Source organism: Bacillus rossius, chromosome 2 (genome assembly GCF_032445375.1).
Source record: "Bacillus rossius redtenbacheri isolate Brsri chromosome 2, Brsri_v3, whole genome shotgun sequence".
In the NCBI taxonomy this organism is placed as follows: domain Eukaryota; kingdom Metazoa; phylum Arthropoda; class Insecta; order Phasmatodea; family Bacillidae; genus Bacillus; species Bacillus rossius.
This window is the reverse complement of record NC_086331.1, coordinates 121,626,360-121,641,992: the sequence shown is the minus strand read 5'-3', so window position 1 is coordinate 121,641,992 and position 15,633 is coordinate 121,626,360. Positions and strand designations below refer to the sequence as shown.

Sequence of the window (15,633 nt, the reverse complement as noted above, 5' to 3'; positions counted from 1 at the left end):
AGAAGAGGCATCATCCAGTTCCAACACAAATAACGGTTGCAACAACATGGTACAACCTTCAGATATTAGGCCCTTACCTAAAGCTAAGGACAATGACCGTAACACCACTAAAGCCAAGTCAACAGTGTTGACAGTCACGCCAGTGAAAAATTAACTATAAGAGGAATATGCTGAAAAACAGAAGTCCACAAAAAAGGTTCTATTTCCTAAAAATAAAACAATAAAAACAAAATCTGTACTTCTTGACAGTGTGTGACTATTGGTTCTTCTGACGGTGAAGAAGAGTACGAATCAGAATCTAACAATGAAAAAATCATTAGCTCTCATTCGAGTGAAAGTGAAGCAGACCGTATGCCTAAAGAGGGAGATTGGGTTTTTGCATCATTCAAAACTAAGAAAATGTTTATTTTGCAGGATTAACTGAAAATCTCTTTAATGACGGTGTGTGTAAAATAAAATTTGGCCGATATGTTTCCAATTCAAAGTTTAAGTGGCCAGAAAAAGAGGATAGTTCTGTAATAGATGAAAACCAAATAGTGAAAGTTTTTTGTGAATCACTTTTACTCTAAGAAATTACAGGATTGAATGATTCAGTTTCAGAGAAGGTTTTGATGGTTATAACATGAGGTAACACTGTTAAAGAAATTTTTTTTATGAGACTATATCCAGTTCTTTTAATGTTCAAAATGATAGGTCATTTTCATGATCAGTAGAAAAATAGTATACTTATAATACTTTTGTGAAGAATGTTAAATATTCAGTTGTAAAATGTTGTGAAACTGTTCATTCTGTTTTGTTTAGTTTAGTTAAATGTATTTATGGACATTATTTCAAACTATTTAGTTTCCTACCATTTAATTCGGTAAAATTCATTTATTAAAACATTTATTTTTATTCAACATACTTTATTTATGTTTTTGTGTGAAAACAGATCTTTCGAACCGTTAAAAAAAAACAGACTTACAAGTGTATCAATTCTAACTAGCATATATCATCTCTACATGGCATGGGGAGATTTGATACGCACTATGGAACACTGTGCAATATTATAATTTACAGGCACTCAAACATTATTACTTCATTATTGTTTATTATATGATTATAAAACCATGGACTAGGCAGACATGAAAATATGAAATACTTATGCTTTTGTTGAGCATATATATATATATATATAAAGTGTCTTGACTCTCCCCTACTTTGTACCCAGTAATGGTATAGGTTCAAAATCATTCCACTGGTCTATTATTTGCTGATGATTTGAAAATCCTTAGAAAAATTAATTCCTTATGCAAATGCTACATTCTACAATCTGATAATATTGAAATAGCTAACTATTGTAGGATCATAATTTGACTGTCTTAATAACAAAATTCTTATTTATAACTTTCACACAAAAGCTCCATCCTGTTGTGTTTAGTTATAAGTTGGATAACATTCACATGTCCAAGACGTATTTCATTAAAGATCTCAGATTAACATTTTCATCTTCATGTTAACTTTTTAATTTCCCGTTCACTTAGAACCCAATCACTTATTAAATACATCACAATCTACGCCCTCAATATTGATCCCATTATTTTTATTTATATAGTCAAAGTTCAATCTAAATTATAATACGCATCAATGATTTGAAATATTAATAATTCTGTTAGTGTTAAAATAGAAAACATTCAAAACAAACTCTTTAAATTTATAAGCCAGAAATACAATGCTCAAATGTTTTTAGCTCCACTTTCTGAACATAGTCTTTTTAGATTATCTTTTTGTTTGTAATTGTTACAGTTCTAAGCCTATCTGTAAATACTTTCCTACAAATACAGTACTTAGAGTTTAATAGTTTAATAGTCATCTTCACTCCTTACTATGTACTTTAGAAAACAAAAAATTATATTATTTAATAGAATAATTACCAATTTCAACAAACAAGATATATTCATTTTCTGACACTGTAGGTACATACTACTAAATTGTAATAAGTTATCTTACTTTGTAATAATCCATATTAGTCTTGTGTTTGTTCTTTACTAGTCTGAATTTATAATAAATAGTCTCTTCTTATTTTTATTTAAGTATTTAGACTAGTTGTTCTTATGTTTTTTTCAATTATGTGTTTATGTTTTTTGTATTTTGTGTTTTTTGTGTATATTAGTTGTCATTTTATTTTGTAGTGTTGTATTGTCCCAAAGTAAGTAGGTGGTCCTTACCTATCGGGTAGTGTCTGCATGTTGGTGGTGCCCACAGTGTGTTTAGCGGCTACATGTTGTAGTGTCTTACATGTATGTGGTGCCTACTGATATGTAGTGCCCACCTCTTGTAATTTATCCTGTATATCCATTTTGTGTTTGTGCCAGCCTTAAAGTGTTTTTTATTTTGTTTGTGATTAGGTTATTTTATTAATAGGTTTAATTTATTTGATTTAATATATAATAATGTTTGTTTATCTTTTGGTAGTATAGGATGTATTCCTTTTTAAAATCAGATTATTCAGAATAATATTTTTAATATATTTTATATTATATTAATATTTATTTAATTTATATAGCTTATATAGAGTTTGATATTGAAGATATTAAGGAAGAATAATGTCTTGTAAATATTTATTACAATTTTATTTTAATTTTACAATCAAAATGTAATGTTTTATTTAAACTATAAAAGTATTTATAGTGTTGAGAGGAATATTACAAACATATAAATAATTAAATAAAACTAAAAAAATTACTTAATGGTGATTCAAAATTGTAACAAACCCAATGAAAAACATCTGCGTTACTGACTACAAAGAAGTTTTGTTTTAAAATATAATAATTCATTTGAACAATGAAATTATCCATAAAGTATACAATAAATGTTCACAATTGTAACAAATATGGACATGGAAAACCAATAGACACATTGGTCTTACTCTCAACTTCATTTTTCTTTCTCTCCCCCTTTCCCAAGAGCCTTCTTTCAAACCCTGTGCCATCAAGCAATATCTGCTATCTCTATTACCTGTACTAACTTCATTTACCCTGTAATTACATCATTGTTCAACTCAACTGACCAGCTGCAAAGAACTTAATCAACTACAATAAGCCATAGTAGAGTAATAGATATGCAGCATTTTCAATTGTTTCTATAGATAGGAGGGTAACATGTTACAAGAAAACTGAGTCCGAGAGGCAAAAACTAAATTAATTTTCGAATTCAGCACCTATGACATAGCGTAGAACACTAACCACATTCTTTGTGACAAAAATGCTGTTGATAATTGTTACATAATAAGTGTTAGAAGCTGAATGGCTTCTTGAGAGTGTAAAATGATGTGTCATAATGATCACATTATTATATAATTTTGGAGCATTTCACCGTTGTAAGTTACTACAGTGAAAAGTCTTTAATCCGGCAAGGTCTGAACCATGGCCATGCCAGATTAGCGATTTTGCCGGATTATTATCAATACAGTTTTAACGGGAATACCAAATGTGTAAACATGAACTGAGAAATGTAACCCACTAGAAAACATTAAACAAAGTGTAGTGATTGCTGACTATAGACGTCTCATACTTAGAGTGCAGTACACGGCTTATAGCATGCACTGTTGCCAAATCTCTAACACATTACGAATTTCAGGAGCTGTGTTTCTTTGGATTTCTGATTGCACAAGAGGCATTTGAAGAACTTACATGGTAATTTATAATATTTTATACTACTACACTTATAGGTAAATTTGTAATAAATTGCCACTTTATTTACTTTAAAAACTTAAAACAAGAAAATGTAATACCACACTTATAAATTGGTAATAAATTGTCATTTTATGTACTCTAACTTACAAGAAACCAATCACACACATTCATTGGTACAAAATCATATGTTGATTGTAAAGTGAACTTGATAAAGAAAGAACAACAACACATACCTTTTAATCACTATTGCTCCTGTTGACCAAAGTTTCCTTGATTGCATTGTTCACACAAATGTTTTTTTTTTTTTTTTTGAAAAATACTTAAATACTTTCAACACAATATTGCTCTCCCTCCCAGCCAACCAATGTGGTTTCTTTTGGTGTTCTACCTTCCATGGTTTACATTTATGTAATCCACACAGAGGCAGAAAATAAAAACACGCATTTGAATAAATAACCCATAGCTGTAAAAAGTCACCGAACACAATGCATCATTTGGTCGCAAAAAAAGGCAATTGACTGGCAGGCTGGTGTCCAGAAATGTGTGTCGAAGGAAATAGCTGAACTAAGGAAGCCTTCATCTTTGAACTTGCTTGCAGCACAGAACCCCAATTCTCCAAACACACGGCATGTTTCCTCTTACGAAGCAGTTTTTGTGAAAACCCCTCTTGCACTGATAAGACATGTCTTTTCAGCCATGGACACGAAAACTGTAGGAGCAATTATTGAGATGGTGTTGCTTTTAAAAAAAAAATTCCATTCATTATATAACTGAAAACATGGAGCGTGTTTGTCTTGACATTTATTTGGTGGCGTCCTAAAACATAAATTTAGTGACAAAAAAATCTGAATTACCTGTAGGTTATTTTTTTTGGTATAATACAATTTGGAATAGGGCTACTTCAAAACAGTTCCTAGAAAGAATGTAAGGTTTTTTTCATTGTTTGGCCCCTTAAAATGCCATTAAGTATGCAAAATATATATATCACCTGATGCATTTTTTTGATGCTATACAATAAAAAAAAAACTCTTTTGTACAAAATTTTTTTTAAAATTAGGATGACAGATGCAACAGTCAACAAAGAAACAAGAACAGCGCTAACTGCAGTTAGAATGTGTTAGAAAGAGAGAGAAATCCCTTATTTACTTCCACACTGCAATCTAAGAGTGGGATGCCGTATAGCTACACTTGCTGCAGGGCCAGTGTTGGTTTCTGAAGATGGATGACTAGAAGAAATATTTTGTTTCCTTATGTAATTTGTTTTAATTGTATTACTGTATTTTAGTATAGCATGACTTATCCAACAGGCCCATTGTTGTGCTAACTTATATGAACCAAAAAAAAAAGCAAATATATGTAATACCTAACCTGAATAATGTGAACAAAAGTTCTTAAAGTTTTTAAAATGTGTATTTACAGTTTTGGTTAATTTATAAAAATACCTGCCTTTGTAAAGACATGATTATTTTATATAATGATGCATTTAAGATCTACTGAGGTGCTTGATGGTTATAAATAAACATTGCATTACTCTGGAAGATTTTGGTGGTGAGTGTTGTAAACATTATTTGTATTTGTGAGTTTCCTTGTAGTCAATACCAATCACACCAGAGTTGTTTCAGGTTTCCCATTATTCAGAGGTGAATCGTAGGCTATCCACCTCAGAGGCAAGGTTAATTTTATCTGTCATGGATTAAAATGGTTAAGTTAGAGCAGCTACATTAAAAAATGTGGTTCATAGAAACAATTTAGAAATATTTAAGATTATCAGTAAAATGTAAGTCTCATAGTTAGTTACTGGCCAAACCTTTAAATGCCTTTTTATTTTACGCAACTAACTAGACAATTACCAACAGTGAATGAGCATCACATCAGTAGACTTCCAAATCCATTGAAAAACTTCTAAAACTAGTCTTTTGTTCTGTGAAACAGTGTAAAATAAAATTAAAATTTTGTTTTAGTCATTAATGTTTAAACTTATCATTTTTTCATGCTCTTAAATATTTATGTAGGCCTAGTTTTAATGAAGATTTCATTTAGAAATCATAAATTTTTTTAAAATATTAACAACCAACCTAGTATATGCAAATTTTGAGGCATAATTTAATAACTAACTTAAGCCTATTTACAGAAAGATTTTAGCCAAATACTGATTAGAGTTTGTGTATGTTATTTTGCACATAAAACATAATACACGTATGCAATGGATATAAATGTTCTATAATGTTAAGGGCCATGTCCCAAATTTAAAAAATTTCAAGAATATTTAATTAGGTATAAGATTGCCCCATTAGAAGTATTTTAAATATTCCTTTATGATTCGGTACACCATTGCAATATTGGAATAATTTTATTACCAGACAATTATGTTAATTTCCAGTTGCATATTTTTGTTAATGTTTCATTTGCACCATGTTTGATACGATTAGTAACAAATGTATGATTAGTTATTTGTGTTATGGGAATGAGAAAAAATTTGCAGTCTAACTGTTCAAACGGATTTGAATTAATTATTTGTACCTACATTTGATATCAATGAAATACTGTTTAATAATCATTATAATGTGTTTATTAGGGTATATATTTTCATTTGTGACTGTTAATGTCGTTTGAAATAACTTGTACATTGGTAATTTATTTTTAGTTATTGTTTCAGTTAATTTTTGTAATCAAAATCAATAACTTAGTATTTCAAATATTTTTGCATTGGAGACAGTGAAATTTGACTAGTAATGACCATTTAAAATTCATTTTTGTTCAGAATGGTTTTCAAATTTTTTGTTATGCTATGTTTTTGTAATTAAAGGTGCAGCATGTGGTTTTTATTTTTTATTTGTATCTGTAAGATTTATGATCAACATTGGTAAGAAATGTGAAAAAAAAAAATTATTTTATGCATTTTGGTGTATTTTTATAACCTGTTACTTGATTTATAAGGTTGTTATAATTTTTCACAATAGGTTTGCTTTTTTACATGGCTATGTTTTTAAGTGGAAGCTAGTTATTTGCGGTTTTAGGAGTTTATATGATCTGATAGGTTAGATAAGTTACAACCTACAGTTTAAGTCTATAAATTTGCATAAAAATTTAACTATTCATTTTTTCTCGAGAGGTTAGGTTTTCGCACGTCAAGGTGACCACACCGAATGAAAAAGGTTGGTAATAATAGATCAGTGACATTTATAAAACTGTGAAATTGTAAAAGGTGTCATTTCTCATAAAAAAAAAAAAAAAAAAAAGCAGTTTTCATACCCAGACAGGATTACCGAAAAGTCAATAGGCCTAGACATGAAGTGCCATGGAGTGAAAGAAAAATGTGAGGTTCAGCTGTTTAACAAAAACCAAAATACTAATGGAAAAACGTTAAAAAAAATTTTTTTACATAAATATTCCACAGATTTTAATATTTTTCATTTTAATATTGTTAAATATTTTAATCTTGTTTTTTTACCCCACAATTTCCCTGGATTTTGTCCCCCCCCCCCCCCCTTTCCCATCAAGTATTTCAGAATTCAGTAGGACATTAAAAAATGCAGATTAGCCCGATAACCAAGTAACATTATTAGTACACAAAAATACTCTAGGATTTTTTTTTTTTTCATGAAAAAGCCATGACTTCTGAGATAAGTAATACTTGGTAATATAAGTTTTTCATTTCTGCAACAACAGATTTATTTTTCTTCCAAAAGAATATATTAACATTAAATGTACAAAAGAGAAATCTGAGGGTAGACATATGAACCCAATGGAAAGTGAACCACGGTGTCTCACATGTAGAGTGGCAATTAGCATCCTTTCAAATTCAGACATAGCCTGTAAAAAAAACTAGCATAACTCAATGATGCCCTTTAAAATTTTCTACAGTAGGGAACTTCTGACAAAAGGGGTGTGTCTGCAAAAAAAATTTATATATCTGAAAATACTTTTGCTAACTTCCAGACATCTTTTGTGTGAAAGTGCAAAGCAATACTTGTATTATATCATTACCAGAAATAAATCACTCTACAGTAACATGTTAATAGAATGATGAGAAATTTCCAATTTTGATTATAATGTTCATAATTGTGCTTTAATTACCTACTGTGTGGTGGCCAAATCTGAATGTTGTTGTGAGCAGTTGTAAGTCATTTCGAAGGTAAGTTATTTATTTAATGTTTCTTCAAATAAGATTATAATCTATTGGTGATTAGGATATTTGATTTATGTTTCCCGTAAAATACTTGAAACATTAAAATGCTCTTTAATTGAATGATTACAAAAAATGTCTAAAGGCAAACAGGGTCATTCCATATGAAATCAACCAGAGGCCCTAATCTCTACACTTTAGATTTTCATGTTTTTTTTGTATATTAGTAACATCAACTAAATACATTATAAATCTATTTTTTCTAAAAAAAAAATTTTCAGTAGTTTTTTTTGTACAAATTTTTGAAAATTGCAAAAATAGCCAATTTTGGCAATGTTTTGGATCACTAAAATACTTGTAGGTTTCCAACTAATGGTGCTAGAAGGCTGTTTGACAGCTCATTTTAAAGATCATTGAATGGGCTTCAATTTGATATGTAACATGACCAACTGTGGAAAAGAAAATAATTTTTATTTGTTTTCAAAATTTTTAATATTGAATTTCTGAAAAACACCATTTTCGATTTTTTTTTTTTAATAAAGTATGTTATTCCTATATATATTGGTTAGATTTGTGCCAAATTTCAAGGTGGAGAATCAATGGGATCATGAGTAAATAAACATGAGAAGTTTAGTAGATGCTTAAGGGGGCGTGGTAGATAAATAAATGCTTTAAGCGTCAGTTGGACGTTATTGGTTTTTGGAAGACAACATTGAAAAACTGCAAAACAACAATCCTACATAATGTTGTTTGCCAACTTTATTAGCAGACGTCCTAAAAAGACAATTCTTGAGCGTTGTTACTTCCGCAGCAATTAAATGTTCGAAATTACCAAGGCAGAAGTTTTCGCTTCAAGTAATCTTCAGTTTTTAATTAATGCATTTAGCTCTGGTTTAGATACCATGCCGCCTTAAGAAATAGTTGCAGCAAGGAAGAGTACCATAATTTTACATAAAATTTTGACTTAGTAAAGTATTCAAATTTTATTTTTATAGACTAAAATTTTTTTACAAATTATAAAACATGGATAACAAATCTTACCTTATTCATCCAGTGTTCTTTGATTAAACATTTGATCAATATGATAATACTAAGCTCGTGATCTTGCTGAACAGATGTAGCCTAAGTTCAAAGCACATGATCTTGCTGAAAGGATGTAGCCTAAGTTATAACTGACAAAACATGTTACTGTGAAATACGATAACTTTTGGTGGCTTGCATGTATATTGGCAAAAAATAATGAGAATAATGAAGTTAAAGTCAGTTTTTTACATCCCAAAGGACCTGCTGCTTCCTTTTTTTATCCAACACCAAGAGCCGATATACTAGACATTAGAACTGAAGATCTTCTTAAAAAGGTTGAACTTTGTACAGCAACTGGGAGAACTTTTACACTCACTAAAGAAGAGATTGTAGAGACATCACACCTGCTTGAACGAAGTATGCCACAACCTAAGTGAAAACTGTAAATAATTAAATATATATTAAACAGATTTTTTTCATGAGCAATTATATGTTTTGTCAGTTATAACTAAGCTACTTCCTTTCAGCAAGATCATGTGCTTTGAACTTAGGCTACATCTGTTCAGCAAGACCACGAGCTTAGTATTATCATATTGATCAAATGTTTAATCAAAGAACACTGGATGAATAAGGTAAGATTTGTTATCCATGTTTTATAATTTGTAAAAAAATTTTAGTCTATAAAAATAAAATTTGAATACTTTACTAAGTCAAAATTTTATGTAAAATTATGCTACTCTTCCTTGCTGCAACTATTTCTTAAGGCGGCATGGTCACTAAACCAGAGCTAAATGCATTAATTAAAAACTGAAGATTACTTGAAGCCAAAACTTCTGCCTTAGTAATTTCGAACATTTAATTGCTGCTGAAGTAACAACGCTCAAGAATTGTCTTTTTAGGACGTCTGCTAATAAAGTTGGCAAATAACATTATGTAGGATTGTTGTTTTGCAGTTTTTCAATGTTGTCTTCCAAAAACCAATAACGTCCAACTGACGCTTAAAGCATTTATTTATCTACCACGCCCCCTTAAGCATCTACTAAACTTCTCATGTTTATTTACTCATGATCCCATTGATTCTCCACCTTGAAATTTGGCACAAATCTAACCAATATATGTAGGAATAACATACTTTATTTTTAAAAAAATCGAAAATGATGTTTTTCAGAAATTCAATATTAAAAATTTTGAAAACCAATAAAAATTATTTTCTTTCCACAGTTGGTCATGTTACATATCAAATTGAAGCCCATTCAATGATCTTTAAAATGAGCTGTCAAACAGCCTTCTAGCACCATTAGTTGGAAACCTACAAGAATTTGAGTGATCCAAAACATTGCTAAAATTGGCTATTTTTGCAATTTTCAACAATTTATACAAAAAAAAACTACTCAAATTTTTTTTAGAAAAAAAATATTTATAATGTATAATTAGTTGACATTACCAATATACAAAAAATCATATAAATCTGAAACATGAAGTTTCTAAATTAATTTTTCATTGGTTGATTTGATATGGAATGACTCAACAACTGAAACTAAAAAAAATATATTTTTATTTTTTTATTTTATTTTTGGAAATTATAAAGACAGGCAGCTTCTCTGTATATAAAAAAAAGCAACATATTAAATGAGGTATATATCAGTTCTATTAAACATTGTGGTGGTTGAGTTGCGACAGGAATGCAAGATTGTGAGATTTTAATTGCATATAAAAGATTTACAGTTCAAGAGTGCCAGTTAATTCGCTGTGTGTTTATGTTTAGGTAGTGATTGTGCCAGGTGTGATGATTTATCAATTATGGAAATGGTTTTAAATGCTGATTTATGGTCAAATAAGCAATTGAAATTATAAAAGATATTTATTATTGGTTACTTCCATTTCAATTAATTAGTTTCGGTACACGAATTTGTAATTATTTACCTCCTGGAATTCATGTTTCACCAAAGGTTCTAGAAGAATATCTACATTTTCTGCTCACAGTGAAGATGTACCCACCTCTATCATAGGTTAGTGCTCACAGTTTTAAGTTTTTTTTTTTGGTTAAATGGTACGTAGGTCGAATATCACTATGTAAATGAAAAAATTGAATATAACTACATAAGCAAAACATGTCAAGTCTTATGGGAATTTTTTCTATCATATTCAACTTATATTATTAATTCATTGTTATGTTTTGTTTTGTCCAGGATTTTTCAACATGCTAAATTAAACGTAATGTACCACAGGATCAATTTACAGAGATCATACCATCACAACCAAGGGATAAACTTGGATCTGTGATATGGAATATTTACCAGACAAATAAATAACATCATTTGAGCTCAAACATACAATTTTCAGAAATACCCCCCCCCCCCCCACCCCTCCTCCAACCAATAAAAGTCACCAAAGCAGCAATTTACCCTATAGCAAATACAAAACCAGGTTCTGCACCACAGAACACATTTGCCATAACTGCATCCCGGGAAAATATAAGATACCTACTACATAAAATAAATAAAACTGTACTGCTACCTAGAATAGAAGGCCTATGACAAGGTATTATAGGGATAAGGTTCATAATTTATGTTCTCAAGTATTTAGTATAATTACTTTATATGCAGGGCTCTTTAATAAAACAAACTTAATTAAAACAAGCAATTAATTAATATGATTTAAAGAGATAATTTACAAGAAAATCTTCTAAAATAAAAAAAAATGCTTTGATACAACATACCTGTTAATTAAAATGCTGAATTAGGTTATTGCGTCATGTAATCCATCGAATATTGGTCACGCACAAACACTTTTATTTTTCTGGATTCCTGCACATGTTTCACAACATCTAGTTTGAACACAAAAATGGTAATTAACACACTGGGGAATGCCAATAGACATTGTTACAAAATAATTGTTTCGTAACTCGAACTGCACTTTCATTTTCACTAACAACAATCACATTTTTTGCGTAAAGAAGTAATATTGGTTTTTAACTTTGCAACGATAAATTCTATCTTTAACATCTTCCGCGAATACTTTCATAAATTACGCGTCGTAACAATTAAATCCCACAATAATATCCTCGTACGTGTATTACAGATGCACAAACGCAAACCTTGTTTTTTATTTAGGCACCGCACATTTAAGTTGTAAAAAATTCTCAGATGTAACAATTCTTGTTGAAGTCATTTTAATGTTGTTTCGTCGAAAGTGTGCACGGTCGACCCCATTTGAGGAAGCCTGGATCTAAAACCAGAAAGTAAAAGTCTCGCAGTGTGTTCTTGTTATGTCACAATAGACAATCTCTTCTTATACTACTTTCACTATTTCGGAACCTGACTCCACGATTTCAGATGTTAAACGGCTGGCAAAACACATAACCTGGCGCATTATTTTATAGTTTGAAATGTGCGCTATTGTTATCGCACCGCTCTTCTGTACATTATAAATATATGACTTATAAAACAAATGGGTTGGAAGTTATTACAATGTGAGATCCTTGTGAAAAAAAAAGTTTGAGTGAAACGTTATAAAATGTTTCGCAAACATTTTTTTTTCATTTGACAATGACTAAAGAGAATTATAAAGATAATGAACCTTATTTTAAAAGGCTGCACGATATTGCATGGGAACATCAATAATTAAAACAAATATTTTTTTTAATAAAATGTAATATTGCTACAGTTTATCTCTCTTGCCTTGAAGAACAGCAAAAATAATGATTACTTGCATGCTAAACAAATGGCTGTAATTTTTCTGTTTCTTTCTTTTTTTTTATATAGTTTCTTGCGTTTATAATATTGCATCTTGTCCATTGTTTCAAGGTCGCTATAATTCTCTATTTATTTAGGGAAGCCTACTAATCATAAAGTATTGTCAACACGCCAGAATATTTACTATATTCGTGCAACTTAGTGTTTTTATTACTTAGTTGAAAAAAAATGTGCAGGACAATAGCAATTAAACACGAGAAAAATATTTGCAAATAACATCAAGCATCTTTGTTACGTCACTTGATACACGTCGTTTGGTTTTGGTTAGGTGTCCCTGTCATTCATGTCATAGAACATATAGGGTATAGAAGTGACTCTTTGCGCATTACAGCGTACGAAGTCAGTTATCCAAACTAAAAAAAATTAGCGGGAATTTTGTATATTATACTGCATTAGGTCGAAGTAATCTCCTGAAAATGGTAAAGAAGTCAATGAATGGAAACTGACCCAAAGATGCTGACCCCACTTATTTTTTATTTTATTTGTATTCCATTGAGCCTTATTTTGGTAGAAACCACAAGGCTGTGAAAAATACATACTTATAGCTACTTAAACCAGTATTTTAGTTTATTTCTTGAAAATTATGTGAGATACCAAATATAATTGTTTTCCAAATAAATCTTTATGAAGCTAAAATAAGTATTCAATACTTTGTCATAATTTATAGTCATAAAAAGAAATAACGACTACTAAAAAAATATGTAATACAATTTTGACAATCCTAAGTTAACATTGAGATGTAGAGATGACACACTATATTCGTCATACAATAGCAAGATAGAAAATTGTTAGCCTATACTCGATGCCATAAATTGAATAAAACAATTTTGTTGTAAAAGTTTTACTATTAAATCTTAAATGTTGAATAAACTCAATAATGTTAAGATTTGTTTGTAGAAAGTATATTGTCAAACAGAAATTTTTATTTCCTAGTGCCACTCTAATTTAGTTGTTTTATTTCGCTTACATTCCTATCTAGCGTATGTTGTGTTAACTGTCTCCGGGAATTTTAGGTTGTGCTGAGCTAAGTACCATGTTGTTGTGGCTGGATTTTCGAGAGCAGGGGGTGTGATCATGTAGTGGTTGCCTTGTCAGCTGACTGCGTGGTTATTGTAGCTATGTTCGTTGAATCTGGACCACTGCTGGTCTGGTTTCCGCTTAACTGAGTTTGTTTTCTGCGCACCGTGCCCCGCGCAGACTGTCTTCGACCAGTAGGTGTCGCAACCTGCCGGGTGAATGTTGAACTGTATTGGTCATTGGTGGAGAGTGAGGAGCCCATGGGGCTTAACTGCCCCAGGTATATAAGTTTATTTCCTTAGAAACTTGTGGTAGTTTTGTGAATTTTACAGCTATGTAAGCTCTGTAACTTTTTTCAAGTATATCGCGAGTGGGGCGAGGAAGTTTTTTGTCTGCCGACCCACTCCGACTACATGTTACTGGCAGAAGACGATGTCCATGCGCCTGTAGCGAAATACATTTCTGTGAGTAGAAGAATATGTCGGATAAGTTAGGCTAAATTGTTATGACTATGGTTTTCCATGCATCTTAGGAGTTTTATTACAAACAAACTGTCTTATCCCTTATTTTGACCTCGGCCAGTAAACCCGCCCCTTTAAGGAACAGACCCCTGTCTGAAAGACATTATACATATCTTCTACCTGGCACCTCTATGGGACGTTAGTGCGGCAAGCGCCCATAGATGGCGACAACCGAGGAATGAACAAACAGACTAAATAAATATTGTGCCTTTGCCGCAATGGAACTCTAGCACTAATTATTCGTCATATATATTATATAAGGGTAATAAATATTCAGTGAATAATATGCAGGGTGCTGTGATATGATGTATAACCGTATATTATAATGGTTTCTCACTGACCAATTTGTAAAGCTGGGGGACATAATCATCCAGCAATGTTTGACCAGAGTCGGTGGTTGTCACTCGGGGCGCGTGCATCTCTCTGGGGGGCTGTTGGCTGATTGCTCCCTGCGCCCTATTGGGTAACCTAAGGCTGAAAGTGCGCGGGGGAGTTGCAATCGCGCTGGTGTGGCTGTGAATAACCAATAGCAGTCCGCGGACTAATGGCCAGCCTGTGGAGTCGTTATCATGGCTCACGGGGTGTAAGTTAGCCTGAATGTAGCTCGGTGCGTGGCAAGAAGCAGCTTCGTCGGCGAAGGCACCCCAGGGGAGCTCGATGTGCAATAGTAGCGAAGTGTAGATGAACTGCGGGCTGGAACTTGCGGAGCTGTGAACTGCTGCGCGCGCAACGGAACTGAAATGCATCGGAACTCTGAAGGAAGACATCAGGGACCTTTAGCTGGGGCTACTGTAGGTCTGGCAGAAGTAGCCTCGAGCGGCGCGACCTTCGACCGTCTCGGGGATTTTGGGTGGCGAGGTTGGTTCACTCCCCCCACCCTGGCTTGACAAGTACTCTGCTGTTGACCTGAAGAAGGAAGATGAAGATGGCGCAACGTCAGGCTGCCTTTCGCTCCGTGCGCCCGCAGTTCGAGCCAGTATACTGGCTCTTCTGCCCACTTCTGTTTTAACTGTGGCTGCATGGGCAGCTGTGGCTGGGCTGACGAGTGAAGTCGCCCGCCCCTGGGGGCGCATGTGCCCCTGGTTAATAATAACCCAGGAGTTCCCAACCTTTAAATGCGGGCCGCAAGGCCCAAGAACCTAACTCCAGCATGGTTGATTTTTCAGCCCCTCCAACTCTTCTTAACTGGACCCTTCTTCCCTCTTGTCCAGTAGTTACCTGCTTGCTTAATGCATAATATTTGATCCCCGCATGAACAGGCCCAGGGTTTTCCCTGTGTCTAGGCAGGTTTTACCTGGGTCACATAAGCTAGCTTTTAAGCTAGGCGACCAATGGGGCGTCAGTCATGGCGCCAATTGCAGCCATGACTGGCCAGTAAACCCCAATAAGCACACGATGCACGCGCCCTTCTCCCGCATGGTTCAAAACCCACATGGTAGAGTGTATAGGCTTCGGCCTGAGACACACATAGGTCCTCCCCTAACCTGGACCCTCCCCTACACACTTAGAATTAACTT

The 15,633-nt window shown here is 32.6% G+C and overlaps 1 protein-coding gene across 1 annotated transcript in view; it reads right to left on the bottom strand.

Moving 5' to 3' along the window:
• Nucleotides 1-12,863, bottom strand: part of LOC134529713 (transcription factor Ken) — a 74,973-nt gene extending 62,110 nt beyond the window's left edge. Inside the window, exon 1 of the mRNA XM_063364083.1 lies at nucleotides 11,543-12,863. The gene's annotated coding sequence lies outside the window, so the exon portion shown is untranslated. The remainder of the gene's footprint in view (nucleotides 1-11,542) is intronic.
• Between the last annotated feature and the right edge of the window lie 2,770 nt (nucleotides 12,864-15,633).